General features: G+C 47.2%; 1 pseudogene; it reads left to right on the top strand.

Moving 5' to 3' along the window:
• The first annotated feature begins 8,027 nt into the window (after window positions 1-8,027).
• LOC118382675 (rhophilin-2-like) overlaps window positions 8,028-14,892 on the top strand; it is a 59,913-nt pseudogene continuing 53,048 nt past the window's right edge.

Below are 14,892 nucleotides of genomic sequence, written 5' to 3'. Positions count from 1 at the left end.
TCCTCCTCTCCTCACTGTGTACTCCTCCTCCCTCACTGTGTCTCCTCCTCTCCTCACTGTGTCTCCTCCTCTCCTCACTGTGTCCTCCTCTCCTCCTCCTCTCCTCCGTGTCCTCTCCTCCTCGTGTCCTCTCTCACTGTGTCCTCCTCCTCTCCTCACTGTGTCCTCCTCCTCTCCTCACTGTGTCCTCCTCCTCTCCTCACTGTGTCCTCCTCCTCTCCTCACTGTGTCCTCCTCCTCTCCTCACTGTGTCCTCCTCCTCTCCTCACTGTGTCCTCCTCCTCCCCCCTTGTGGTTTGGCTGAGGCCTGTGGCAGCTAGGAGGAGCTGATATGAACAGGCTGTAATATGATTCCAGTAGAGGTCATGATGGCTGCAGCTGGGGTATGGAGCGTTGGGAGTCTGGGCGAGGAGAGGCTTGTCCACAGGAATGCTCTAATACAGCACCATATATCAAATTCAACCTAATTCAAAAAATACGTTCTGGAGTACATGGAGTACACTGTCCAGTATATGGATCAGCCTGACAGTCTTCTGAACAGTCTATAGGCTAGTCCTTACTGAGGTACCTGGATCAGCCTGACAGTCTTCTGAACAGTCTACAGGCTAGTCCTTACTGAGGTACCTTGGATCAGCCTGACAGTCTATAGGCTAGTCCTTACTGAGGTACCTGGATCAGCCTGACAGTCTATAGGCTAGTCCTTACTGAGGTACCTGGATCAGCCTGACAGTCTTCTGAACAGTCTACAGGCTAGTCCTGAGGTACCTTGGATCAGCCTGACAGTCTGCTGAACAGTCTACAGGCTAGTCCTTACTGAGGTACCTGGATCAGCCTGACAGTCTTCTGAACAGTCTATAGGCTAGTCCTTACTGAGGTACCTTGGATCAGCCTGACAGTCTATAGGCTAGTCCTTACTGAGGTACCTTGGATCAGCCTGGCAGTCTTCTGAACAGTCTATAGGCTAGTCCTTACTGAGGTACCTGGATCAGCCTGACAGTCTTCTGAACAGTCTATAGGCTAGTCCTTACTGAGGTACCTTGGATCAGCCTGGCTGTCTTCTGAACAGTCTATAGGCTAGTCCTTACTGAGGTACCTGGATCAGCCTGACAGTCTGCTGAACAGTCTATAGGCTAGTCCTTACTGAGGTACCTGGATCAGCCTGACAGTCTGCTGAACAGTCTATAGGCTAGTCCTTACTGAGGTACCTGGATCAGCCTGACAGTCTGCTGAACAGTCTATAGTCTAGTCCTTACTGGGGTACCTTGGATCAGCCTGACAGTCTATAGGCTAGTCCTTACTGAGGTACCTGGATCAGCCTGAAAGTCTTCTGAACAGTCTACAGGCTAGTCCTTACTGAGGTACCTGGATCAGCCTGACAGTCTACAGGCTAGTCCTTACTGAGGTACCTGGATCAGCCTGACAGTCTATAGGCTAGTCCTTACTGAGGTACCTGGATCAGCCTGACAGTCTATAGGCTAGTCCTTACTGACGTACCTGGATCAGCCTGACAGTCTTCTGAACAGTCTATAGGCTAGTCCTTACTGAGGTACCTGGATCAGCCTGACAGTCTATAGGCTAGTCCTTACTGAGGTACCTTGGATCAGCCTGGCAGTCTTCTGAACAGTCTATAGGCTAGTCCTTACTGAGGTACCTGGATCAGCCTGACAGTCTATAGGCTAGTCCTTACTGACGTACCTGGATCAGCCTGACAGTCTTCTGAACAGTCTATAGGCTAGTCCTTACTGAGGTACCTTGGATCAGCCTGACAGTCTATAGGCTAGTCCTTACTAGTCTCTCCCCTGGTAGGTGCAGAGAGACCTCCCTATACCCTCCCTGGTAGGTGCAGAGAGACCTCCCTATACCCTCACCTGGTAGGTGCAGAGAGACCTCCCCTATACCCTCACCTGGTAGGTGCAGAGAGACCTCCCCTGGTAGGTGCAGAGAGACCTCCCCTATACCCTCACCTGGTAGGTGCAGAGAGACCTCCCCAATACCCTCCCCTGGTAGGTGCAGAGAGACCTCCCTATACCCTCACCTGGTAGGTGCAGAGAGACCTCCCCTGGTAGGTGCAGAGAGACCTCCCTATATCCTCCCTGGTAGGTGCAGAGACCTCCCTATATCCTCCCCTGGTAGGTGCAGAGAGACCTCCCTATACCCTCACCTGGTAGGTGCAGAGAGACCTCCCTATACCCTCACCTGGTAGGTGCAGAGACCTCCCCTATACCCTCCCCTGGTAGGTGCAGAGAGACCTCCCTATACCCTCCCCTGGTAGGTGCAGAGAGACCTCCCTATACCCTCCCCTGGTAGGTGCAGAGAGACCTCCCCTATACCCTCCCTGGTAGGTGCAGAGAGACCTCCCTATACCCTCCCTGGTAGGTGCAGAGAGACCTCCCCTATACCATCACCTGGTAGGTGCAGAGAGACCTCCCCTATACCATCACCTGGTAGGTGCAGAGAGACCTCCCCTATACCCTCCCTGGTAGGTGCAGAGAGACCTCCCTATACCCTCCCCTGGTAGGTGCAGAGAGACCTCCCTATACCCTCACCTGGTAGGTGCAGAGAGACCTCCCTATACCCTCACCTGGTAGGTGCAGAGAGACCTCCCTGGTAGGTGCAGAGAGACCTCCCTATATCCTCCCTGGTAGGTGCAGAGAGACCTCCCCTATATCCTCCCCTGGTAGGTGCAGAGACCTCCCCTATACCCTCACCTGGTAAGTGCAGAGAGACCTCTCCTATACCCTCACCTGGTAGGTGCAGAGAGACCTCCCCTATACCCTCCCCTGGTAGGTGCAGAGAGACCTCCCTATACCCTCCCTGGTAGGTGCAGAGACCTCCCTATACCCTCACCTGGTAGGTGCAGAGACCTCCCCTATACCCTCCCTGGTAGGTGCAGAGAGACCTCCCTATACCCTCCCCTGGTAGGTGCAGAGAGACCTCCCTATACCATCACCTGGTAGGTGCAGAGAGACCTCCCTATACCCTCACCTGGTAGGTGCAGAGAGACCTCCCTATACCCTCCTGGTAGGTGCAGAGAGACCTCCCCTATACCCTCCCCTGGTAGGTGCAGAGAGACCTCCCCTATACCCTCACCTGGTAGGTGCAGAGAGACCTCCCTATACCCTCCCCTGGTAGGTGCAGAGAGACCTCCCTATACCCTCCCCTGGTAGGTGCAGAGACCTCCCCTATACCCTCACCTGGTAGGTGCAGAGAGACCTCCCTATACCCTCCCTGGTAGGTGCAGAGAGACCTCCCCTATACCCTCCCTGGTAGGTGCAGAGAGACCTCCCCTATACCCTCCCCTGGTAGGTGCAGAGAGACCTCCCTATACCCTCCCTGGTAGGTGCAGAGAGACCTCCCCTATACCCTCCCTGGTAGGTGCAGAGAGACCCGTGTATTGAAGTTTCAGGTACTTGTGTGTTTTCTTGGGTGGTTAAGATGCATTATTCCAACATGCCAAAGGATTTAGGTGGTTCTCTGGAGATCAGGTGGTGGAACATGGTGCTTGTAATACCAGGAGAGTGGGTTTGATTCCAGGGACCACCTATATGTAAAAAAAAAAAAAAAAAAAAAATGGATGCACGCATTACTCTAATTTACGTTGGATAAAAGTGTCTGCTAAATGGCGTAAATGATTATATTATATTTATTTTGTGGGACTTTGAACTTTCAAAACAATAAGCTGGTCTGAAGAGATTATGTTCCACCTGTGTTTTCTACCTGGAATGTAAACAGCAGTCCTGACTCCTGGGGAGTGGCAGGGAGAGACAGGAAGGTGGAATACAAAGGTGACTCCTCTGTCCTCCCCTATACCCTCACCTGGCCTCTCTCTCTTTCTCTCTCTCTCTCTCTCTCTCTCTCTCTCTCTCTCTCTCTCTCTCTCTGTCCTCCCTATACCCTCACCTGGCCTCTCTCTCTCTCTCTCTCTCTCTCTCTGTCCTCCCTATACCCTCACCTGGCCTCTCTCTCTCTCTCTCTCTCTCTCTCTCTCTGTCCTCCCCTATACCCTCACATTGCCTCTCTCTCTTTCTCTCTCTCTCTCTCTCTCTCTCTGTCCTCCCCTATACCCTCACATTGCCTCTCTCTCTTTCTTTCTTTCTTCTTCTCTCTCTTTTCTCTCTCTCCCTTTTTCTTCCCCGTCTGGTGTCAGGTTTCAGTAGTTCTACGTTCCTCCTCTCTCCTAGCAGCAGGTAAAGAAGTGTACCGACCAGGCCGACTGGTTTGTCCAGGTTTATTTATGTGGAGTTACTCCCTGATAATAATCCACTGGTCTCTACTTTCTCTCTCCTGTCTCTCTACTGCTCTTACTGTCTCTCTACTGCTCTTACTGTCTCTCTACTGTTATTACTGTCTCTCTACTGCTCTTACTGTCTCTCTACTGCTCTTACTGTCTCTCTACTGCTCTTACTGTCTCTCTACTGCTCTTACTGTCTCTCTACTGCTCTTACTGTCTCTCTACTGTTATTACTGTTTCTCTACTGCTCTTACTGTCTCTCTACTGTTCTTACTGTCTCTCTACTGCTCTTACTGTCTCTCTACTGCTCTTACTGTCTCTCTACTGCTCTTACTGTCTCTCTACTGCTCTTACTGTCTCTCTACTGTTATTACTGTCTCTCTACTGCTATTACTGTCTCTCTACTGCTATTACTGTCTCTCTACTGCTATTACTGTCTCTCTACTGCTCTTACTGTCTCTCTACTGCTCTTACTGTCTCTCTACTGTTATTACTGTCTCTCTACTGTTATTACTGTCTCTCTACTGTTATTACTGTCTCTACTGTTATTACTGTCTCTACTGCTCTTACTGTCTCTCTACTGCTCTTACTGTCTCTCTACTGTTATTACTGTCTCTCTACTGTCTCTCTACTGTTATTACTGTCTCTCTACTGCTCTTACTGTCTCTCTACTGCTCTTACTGTCTCTCTACTGTTATTACTGTCTCTCTACTGTTATTACTGTCTCTCTACTGTCTCTCTACTGCTCTTACTGTCTCTCTACTGTCTCTATACTGTTATTACTGTCTCTCTACTGCTCTTACTGTCTCTCTACTGTCTCTCTACTGCTCTTACTGTCTCTCTACTCTCTCTACTGTTATTACTGTCTCTCTACTGTCTCTCTACTGTTATTACTGTCTCTCTACTGTTATTACTGTCTCTCTACTCTCTTACTGTCTCTCTACTCTCTTACTGTCTCTCTACTGTTATTACTGTCTCTCTACTGTTATTACTGTCTCTCTACTGTTATTACTGTCTCTCTACTGTTATTACTGTCTCTCTACTGTCTCTCTACTGTCTCTCTACTGCTATTACTGTCTCTCTACTGCTATTACTGTCTCTCTCTACTGCTATTACTGTCTCTCTACTGTCTCTCTACTGCTCGTACTGTCTCTCTACTGCTCGTACTGTCTCTCTACTGTCTCTCTACTGTTATTACTGTCTCTCTACTGCTCGTACTGTCTCTCTACTGTCTCTCTACTGTTATTACTGTCTCTCTACTGCTCTTACTGTCTCTCTACCATCTCTCTACTGTTATTAAATCAAATTTTATTTGTCACATACACATGGTTAGCAGATGTTAATGCGAAATGCTCGAAATTACTGTCTCTCTCCTGTCTCTCCTGTCTCTACTGTGTGAACTGAGTTTCCGGAGTCAGGGTCTGTCATTATGGGTGCGTCCTCAATGGCTCCCTATTCCATATATAGTGCACTACTATTGGCCTGAGCCCTATGGGCCCTGGTGTAAAGTAGTGCACTATATAGTGAACAGGGTGCCATAGGGCCCTGGTGTAAAGTAGTGCACTATATAGTGAATAGGGTGCCATAGGGCCCTTGTGTAAAGTAGTGCACTATATAGTGAATAGGGTGCCATAGGGCCCTGGTGTAAAGTAGTGCACTATATAGTGAATAGGGTGCCATAGGGCCCTGGTGTAAAGTAGTGCACTATATAGTGAATAGGGTGCCATAGGGCCCTGGTGTAAAGTAGTGCACTATATAGTGAATAGGGTGCCATAGGGCCCTGGTGTAAAGTAGTGCACTATATAGTGAACAGGGTGCCATAGGGCCCTGGTGTAAAGTAGTGCACTATATAGTGAACAGGGTGCCATAGGGCCCTGGTGTAAAGTAGTGCACTATATAGTGAATAGGGTGCCATAGGGCCCTGGTGTAAAGTAGTGCACTATATAGTGAATAGGGTGCCATAGGGCCCTGGTGTAAAGTAGTGCACTATATAGTGAATAGGGTGCCATAGGGCCCTGGTGTAAAGTAGTGCACTATATAGTGAATAGGGTGCCATAGGGCCCTGGTGTAAAGTAGTGCACTATATACTGAACAGGGTGCCATAGGGCCCTGGTGTAAAGTAGTGCACTATATAGTGAATAGGGTGCCATAGGGCCCTGGTGTAAAGTAGTGCACTATATAGTGAATAGGGTGCCATAGGGCCCTGGTGTAAAGTAGTGCACTATATAGTGAATAGGGTGCCATAGGGCCCTGGTGTAAAGTAGTGCACTATATAGTGAATAGGGTGCCATAGGGCCCTGGTGTAAAGTAGTGCACTATATAGTGAATAGGGTGCCATAGGGCCCTGGTGTAAAGTAGTGCACTATATAGTGAATAGGGTGCCATAGGGCCCTGGTGTAAAGTAGTGCACTATATAGTGAATAGGGTGCCATAGGGCCCTGGTGTAAAGTAGTGCACTATATAGTGAATAGGGTGCCATAGGGCCCTGGTGTAAAGTAGTGCACTATATAGTGAATAGGGTGCCATAGGGCCCTGGTGTAAAGTAGTGCACTATATAGTGAATAGGGTGCCATAGGGCCCTGGTGTAAAGTAGTGCACTATATAGTGAATAGGGTGCCATAGGGCCCTGGTGTAAAGTAGTGCACTATATAGTGAATAGGGTGCCATAGGGCCCTGGTGTAAAGTAGTGCACTATATAGTGAATAGGGTGCCATAGGGCCCTGGTGTAAAGTAGTGCACTATATAGTGAATAGGGTGCCATAGGGCCCTGGTGTAAAGTAGTGCACTATATAGTGAATAGGGTGCCATAGGGCCCTGGTGTAAAGTAGTGCACTATATAGGGAACAGGGTACCATTTGAACCCACGGTATCTAGTCTGACCTCAGCGGTCCTTCACTCTTCCTCTCTGGAAGAGGTCCCCTGGAAATACATGGAATTAATGCCAAAATATAAATGGTATAGCTTCAGGAGAATGGCTGTAGCTCCACCACACCACTCATTAGGGTCTAAGTGTTTCCATGTATTGGTGTGTGACTGTATATGAACTACGGTGATGAGATGAATCCTGTCCCCTGAGCCATCTAGGCCAATATCAGAGCCAGGTCAGGAAACCTCATCTAGCCGTGTCCCAAATGGCACACACCCTATTGGCCCTGGTCAAAAGTAGTGCACTATAGAGAGAATAGGGTGCCATAGGGCCCTGGTCAAAAGTAGTGCACTATAGAGAGAATAGAGTGCCATCTGACATTAGGGACTCAGACTATGTCTCAACTGAGCAGTTCCCATGGACCTCGCCTTGTCTCCAGTCAGTCAGTCCTCTGTCTCCAGTCAGTCAGTCCTCTGTCTCCAGTCAGTCAGTCCTCCTGTCTGACAGCTCAGTCCTCCTGTCTGACAGCTCAGTCCTCCTGTCTGACAGCTCAGTCCTCCTGTCTGACAGCTCAGTCCTCCTGTCTGACAGCTCAGTCCTCCTGTCTGACAGCTCAGTCCTCCTGTCTGACGGCTCAGTCCTCCTGTCTGACGGCTCAGTCCTCCTGTCTGACGGCTCAGTCCTCCTGTCTGACGGCTCAGTCCTCCTGTCTGACGGCTCATTCCTCCTGTCTGACGGCTCATTCCTCCTGTCTGACGGCTCAGTCCTCCTGTCTGACGGCTCAGTCCTCCTGTCTGACAGCTCAGTCCTCCTGTCTGACAGCTCAGTCCTCCTGTCTGACAGCTCAGTCCTCCTGTCTGTCAAAGTTTGTATCTCAAACGTTTTTTCTTCAGTTTTGTATTGTGAACGCTAACATGCCTTTCCTTTTCTCTTCCCGTTTCCAGGGCGACCTCCAACAACAAAGTGTGTGATATGGTCGTTCTGGAGCTGAGCTATATCAACTCTAACCTGCAGCTGCTCATGGAACAACTGGAGGGGCTCAACAGCTCCGTGGAGGTCTACCAGAACAGCCAGTGAGTAAACGGCGTCTCTTTAAACCTGCACCCTTTAAACAGCACCCCTTTAAACGGCTCCCCTTTAAACGGCTCCCCTTTAAACGGCTCCCCTTTAAACGGCTCCTTTAAACGGCTCCCCTTTAAACGGCTCCCCTTTAAACGGCGCCCCTTTAAACGGCGCCCCTTTAAACGGCGCCCCTTTAAACGGCGCCCCTTTAAACGGCTCCCCTTTAAACGGCGCCCCTTTAAACGGCGCCCCTTTAACGGCGCCCCTTTAAACGGCGCCCCTTTAAACGGCGCCCCTTTAAACGGCACCTAAATAAAACACCAGCAACCTAAACACACTACAGTCAACTGGCCTTTAAATAAAACACTGTGAACCTAAACACACTACAGTCAACTGGGCCTTTAAATAAAACACTGAACCTAAACACACTACAGTCAACTTGGCCTTTAAATAAAACACTGTGAACCTAAACACACTACAGTCAACTGGGCCTTTAAATAAAACACTGAACCTAAACACACTACAGTCAACTGGCCTTTAAATAAAACACTGAACCTAAACACACTACAGTCAACTGGCCTTTAAATAAAACACTGAACCTAAACACACTACAGTCAACTGGCCTTTAAATAAAACACTGTGAACCTAAACACACTACAGTCAACTGGGCCTTTAAATAAAACACTGTGAACCTAAACACACTACAGTCAACTGGGCCTTTAAATAAAACACTGTGAACCTAAACACACTACAGTCAACTGGCCTTTAAATAAAACACTGAACCTAAACACACTACAGTCAACTGGCCTTTAAATAAAACACTGGACCTAAACACACTACAGTCAACTGGCCTTTAAATAAAACACTGTGAACCTAAACACACTACAGTCAACTGGGCCTTTAAATAAAACACTGTGAACCTAAACACACTACAGTCAACTGGCCTTTAAATAAAACACTGAACCTAAACACACTACAGTCAACTGGCCTTTAAATAAAACACTGGACCTAAACACACTACAGTCAACTGGCCTTTAAATAAAACACTGAACCTAAACACACTACAGTCAACTGGGCCTTTAAATAAAACACTGAACCTAAACACACTACAGTCAACTGGACTTTAAATAAAACACTGAACCTAAACACACTACAGTCAACTGGGCCTTTAAATAAAACACTGTGAACCTAAACACACTACAGTCAACTGGGCCTTTAAATAAAACACTGTGAACCTAAACACACTACAGTCAACTGGGCCTTTAAATAAAACACTGAACCTAAACACACTACAGTCAACTGGGCCTTTAAATAAAACACTGAACCTAAACACACTACAGTCAACTGGGCCTTTAAATAAAACACTGTGAACCTAAACACACTACAGTCAACTGGCCTTTAAATAAAACACTGTGAACCTAAACACACTACAGTCAACTGGGCCTTTAAATAAAACACTGAACCTAAACACACTACAGTCAACTGGGCCTTTAAATAAAACACTGAACCTAAACACACTACAGTCAACTGGGCCTTTAAATAAAACACTGTGAACCTAAATAAACACAATGTGCACATGTCTGTGGAATGCGGAGGGCTTTGATTAGTCTGACGGGCACCACAGCAGCTCCGAGGCTTCACATCAAAACAAAGAGCTGGTGAGAGAGAGAGCAACAGAGCGAGGAAAAGAAACCGGCCTGTCTGGTTGAGAACAGAAAACCAAAGATTATGGATGAGGAACCAGTGAGCTCCCAAGAGTTACACCCACTCATATGTCTGATGAGGAAGTTAGCGTCTTCAGTCAGCAGCTCACAGTTGTGAGATGTTTTTGTTTTCGTGTGTCTCACTATGTAGATGGGTACAGCTTGTATACACCATCTAGATGGGTACAGCTTGTAAACACCATCTAGATGGGTACAGCTTGTAAACACCATCTAGATGGGTACAGCTTGTAAACACCATCTAGATGGGTACAGCTTGTATACACCATCTAGATGGGTACAGCTTGTATACACCATCTAGATGGGTACAGCTTGTATACACCATCTAGATGGGTACAGCTTGTATACACCATCTAGATGGGTACAGCTTGTAAACACCATCTAGATGGGTACAGCTTGTATACACTATCTAGATGGGTACAGCTTGTAAACACCATCTAGATGGGTACAGCTTGTAAACACCATCTAGATGGGTACAGCTTGTATACACCATCTAGATGGGTACAGCTTGTAAACACCATCTAGATGGGTACAGCTTGTAAACACCATCTAGATGGGTACAGCTTGTAAACACCATCTAGATGGGTACAGCTTGTAAACACCATCTAGATGGGTACAGCTTGTATACACCATCTAGATGGGTACAGCTTGTAAACACCATCTAGATGGGTACAGCTTGTAAACACCATCTAGATGGGTACAGCTTGTAAACACCATCTAGATGGGTACAGCTTGTAAACACCATCTAGATGGGTACAGCTTGTATACACCATCTAGATGGGTACAGCTTGTAAACACCATCTAGATGGGTACAGCTTGTAAACACCATCTAGATGGGTACAGCTTGTAAACACCATCTAGATGGGTACAGCTTGTAAACACCATCTAGATGGGTACAGCTTGTATACACCATCTAGATGGGTACAGCTTGTATACACCATCTAGATGGGTACAGCTTGTAAACACCATCTAGATGGGTACAGCTTGTAAACACCATCTAGATGGGTACAGCTTGTAACACCATCTAGATGGGTACAGCTTGTATACACCATCTAGATGGGTACAGCTTGTATACACCATCTAGATGGGTACAGCTTGTATACACCATCTAGATGGGTACAGCTTGTATACCATCTAGATGGGTACAGCTTGTAAACACCATCTAGATGGGTACAGCTTGTATACACCATCTAGATGGGTACAGCTTGTAAACACCATCTAGATGGGTACAGCTTGTAAACACCATCTAGATGGGTACAGCTTGTATACACCATCTAGATGGGTACAGCTTGTAAACACCATCTAGATGGGTACAGCTTGTAAACACCATCTAGATGGGTACAGCTTGTAAACACCATCTAGATGGGTACAGCTTGTATACACCATCTAGATGGGTACAGCTTGTATACACCATCTAGATGGGTACAGCTTGTAAACACCATCTAGATGGGTACAGCTTGTAAACACCATCTAGATGGGTACAGCTTGTAAACACCATCTAGATGGGTACAGCTTGTATACACCATCTAGATGGGTACAGCTTGTAAACACCATCTAGATGGGTACAGCTTGTAAACACCATCTAGATGGGTACAGCTTGTATACACCATCTAGATGGGTACAGCTTGTAAACACCATCTAGATGGGTACAGCTTGTAAACACCATCTAGATGGGTACAGCTTGTAAACACCATCTAGATGGGTACAGCTTGTAAACACCATCTAGATGGGTACAGCTTGTAAACACCATCTAGATGGGTACAGCTTGTAAACACCATCTAGATGGGTACAGCTTGTATACACCATCTAGATGGGTACAGCTTGTATACACCATCTAGATGGGTACAGCTTGTAAACACCATCTAGATGGGTACAGCTTGTATACACCATCTAGATGGGTACAGCTTGTAAACACCATCTAGATGGGTACAGCTTGTAAACACCATTGCAAATTCTCCACCTTCAACCAAGTTATTGCTGGAAATGGCCCTTTTTCAAAGCTCCTATCGCAGAATATAAAAAACACCCAACATTGAACTTAGTTGGTGCTTCCTGCTTTAGTTTTTGCTTGTAAGCAGGAATAAGGAGGACAGAATTGTGGTCAGACTTGCCAAATGGAGGGTGAGGGAGAGCTTTGAAAGTGTCTCTCTGTGTGGAGTAAAGGTGGTCTGGTGTTGGGGGTTTTCCCCTCTGGTTGCACATTTTAACATGCTGGTAGAAATTGGGTCAAATGGATTTGTTTCCCTGCATTAAAGTCCCCGGCCACTAGGGCGCAGTCTCTTGATGAGCGTTTTCCTGTTTGCTTATTGCCTTATTCAGCTCATTGAGTGCGATTTTATTCCCAGCATCGGTTTGTGGTAGTAAATGGACAGCTATGGAAGAAAAAAAAAAAATATATATATATATATATATAACACCTCTAAGTAAATAGTGTAGTCTACAGCTTATCATGAGATACTCTACCTCAGGTGAGCAAAAACTCGAGATTTCCTTTAATATTAGATTTCGTGCACCAGCTGTTCTTTACAAATAGACACAGCCACCACTTGTCTTACCGGAGGCGGCTGTTCTCTCTTGCCGGAGGCGGCTGTTCTCTCTTGCCGGAGGCGGCTGTTCTCTCTTGCCGGAGGCGGCTGTTCTCTCTTGCCGGAGGCGGCTGTTCTCTCTTGCCGGAGGCGGCTGTTCTCTCTTGCCGGAGGCGGCTGTTCTCTCTTGCCGGAGGCGGCTGTTCTCTCTTGCCGGAGGCGGCTGTTCTCTCTTGCCGGAGGCGCTGTTCTCTCTTGCCGGAGGCGGCTGTTCTCTCTTGCCGGAGGCGCTGTTCTCTCTTGCCGGAGGCGGCTGTTCTCTCTTGCCGGAGGCGGCTGTTCTCTTACCGGAGGCGGCTGTTCTCTCTTGCCGGAGGCGGCTGTTCTCTCTTGCCGGAGGCGGCTGTTCTCTCTTGCCGGAGGCGCTGTTCTCTCTTGCCGGAGGCGCTGTTCTCTCTCTTGCCGGAGGCGGCTGTTCTCTTGCCGGAGGCGGCTGTTCTCTTGCCGGAGGCGCTGTTCTCTCTTGCCGGAGGCTATCACTCCTCATTTAGATACCATGTTCTCCATGACAACCAGAAACAAACAGAACATCACTCCTCATTTAGACACCATGTTCTCCATGACAACCAGAAACAAACAGAACATCACTCCTCATTAAGAAACCATGTTCTCCATGACAACCAGAAACAAACAGAACATCACTCCTCATTAAGACACCATGTTCTCCATGACAACCAGAAACAAACAGAACATCACTCCTCATTAAGAAACCATGTTCTCCATGACAACCAGAAACAAACAGAACATCCTGATTTGGTCAGAGGGCCCTCTCTGAGGCCCAATCAGAGCCCCTGGAGACCGGCCCAAGCACGTTCTTAGTCGCCTGTACTCTAACACCACGATAGAACAGTGTATTCGCCAGAGAAGCTGTGCCAGGTCTTAGTCACCTGTACTCTAAACACCACTATAGAACAGTGCCAGGTCTTAGTCACCTGTACTCTAAACACCACGATAGACAGCTTAGCTTCATTCTATTCTGTAATATTACCTGACGTTGGGTAGAGACCCACGGAACAGAAGGACCCTCTCTTTTCCCCACTGCCCTCATTCTTACAGCATATTCTGCCCTTCTTCCTCAAGTCCTTTTCACTCAGACCGGATCAAACTGGTTTCAGCATGTAGGGGACAAAGGAAGGAAGGTCGCTGTTTATTTGTGACAGGCTACAGGATCTCTTGTAGAGGAAATCTGCTTAATGAGACTACTACAGGTCCTCGATGTGAGGATGTATTGGTGTTTACTGGTTAACACTACAGGTCCTCGATGTGAGGACGTATTGGTGTTTACTGGTTAACACTACAGGTCCACGATGTGAGGACGTATTGGTGTTTACTGGTTAACACTACAGGTCCACAATGTGAGGATATATTGGTGTTTACTGGTTAACACTACAGGTCCACGATGTGAGGATATATTGGTGTTTACTGGTTAACACTACAGGTCCACGATGTGAGGATGTATTGGTGTTTACTGGTTAACACTACAGGTCCACGATGTGAGGATGTATTGGTGTTTACTGGTTAACACTACAGGTCCACGATGTGAGGATATATTGGTGTTTACTGGTTAACACTACAGGTCCACGATGTGAGGACGTATTGGTGTTTACTGGTTAACACTACAGGTCCTCGATGTGAGGATGTATTGGTGTTTACTGGTGAACACTACAGGTCCACGATGTGAGGATGTATTGGTGTTTACTGGTTAACACTACAGGTCCACGATGTGAGGATGTATTGGTGTTTACTGGTTAACACTACAGGTCCTCGATGTGAGGATGTATTGGTGTTTACTGGTTAACACTACAGGTCCACGATGTGAGGATGTATTGGTGTTTACTGGTTAACACTACAGGTCCACGATGTGAGGACGTATTGGTGTTTACTGGTTAACACTACAGGTCCTCGATGTGAGGATATATTGGTGTTTACTGGTTAACACTACAGGTCCACGATGTGAGGATGTATTGGAGTTTACTGGTTAACACTACAGGTCCACGATGTGAGGATATATTGGTGTTTACTGGTTAACACTACAGGTCCTCGATGTGAGGATGTATTGGTGTTTACTGGTTAACAATACAGGTCCACGATGTGAGGATATATTGGTGTTTACTGGTTAACACTACAGGTCCACGATGTGAGGATGTATTGGAGTTTACTGGTTAACACTACAGGTCCACGATGTGAGGATATATTGGTGTTTACTGGTTAACACTACAGGTCCACGATGTGAGGATATATTGGTGTTTACTGGTTAACACTACAGGTCCATGATGTGAGGATGTATTGGTGTTTACTGGTTACCACTACAGGTCCTCGATGTGAGGATGTATTGGTGTTTACTGGTTAACACTACAGGTCCACGATGTGAGGATGTATTGGTGTTTACTGGTTAACACTACAGGTCCACGATGTGAGGACGTATTG

The sequence above is a fragment of the Oncorhynchus keta genome, unplaced genomic scaffold (assembly GCF_023373465.1).
Source record: "Oncorhynchus keta strain PuntledgeMale-10-30-2019 unplaced genomic scaffold, Oket_V2 Un_contig_3778_pilon_pilon, whole genome shotgun sequence".
NCBI classification, from domain to species: domain Eukaryota; kingdom Metazoa; phylum Chordata; class Actinopteri; order Salmoniformes; family Salmonidae; genus Oncorhynchus; species Oncorhynchus keta.
The sequence above is the reverse complement of the archived record's forward strand: the minus strand, read 5'-3'. Positions and strand labels throughout refer to the sequence as shown.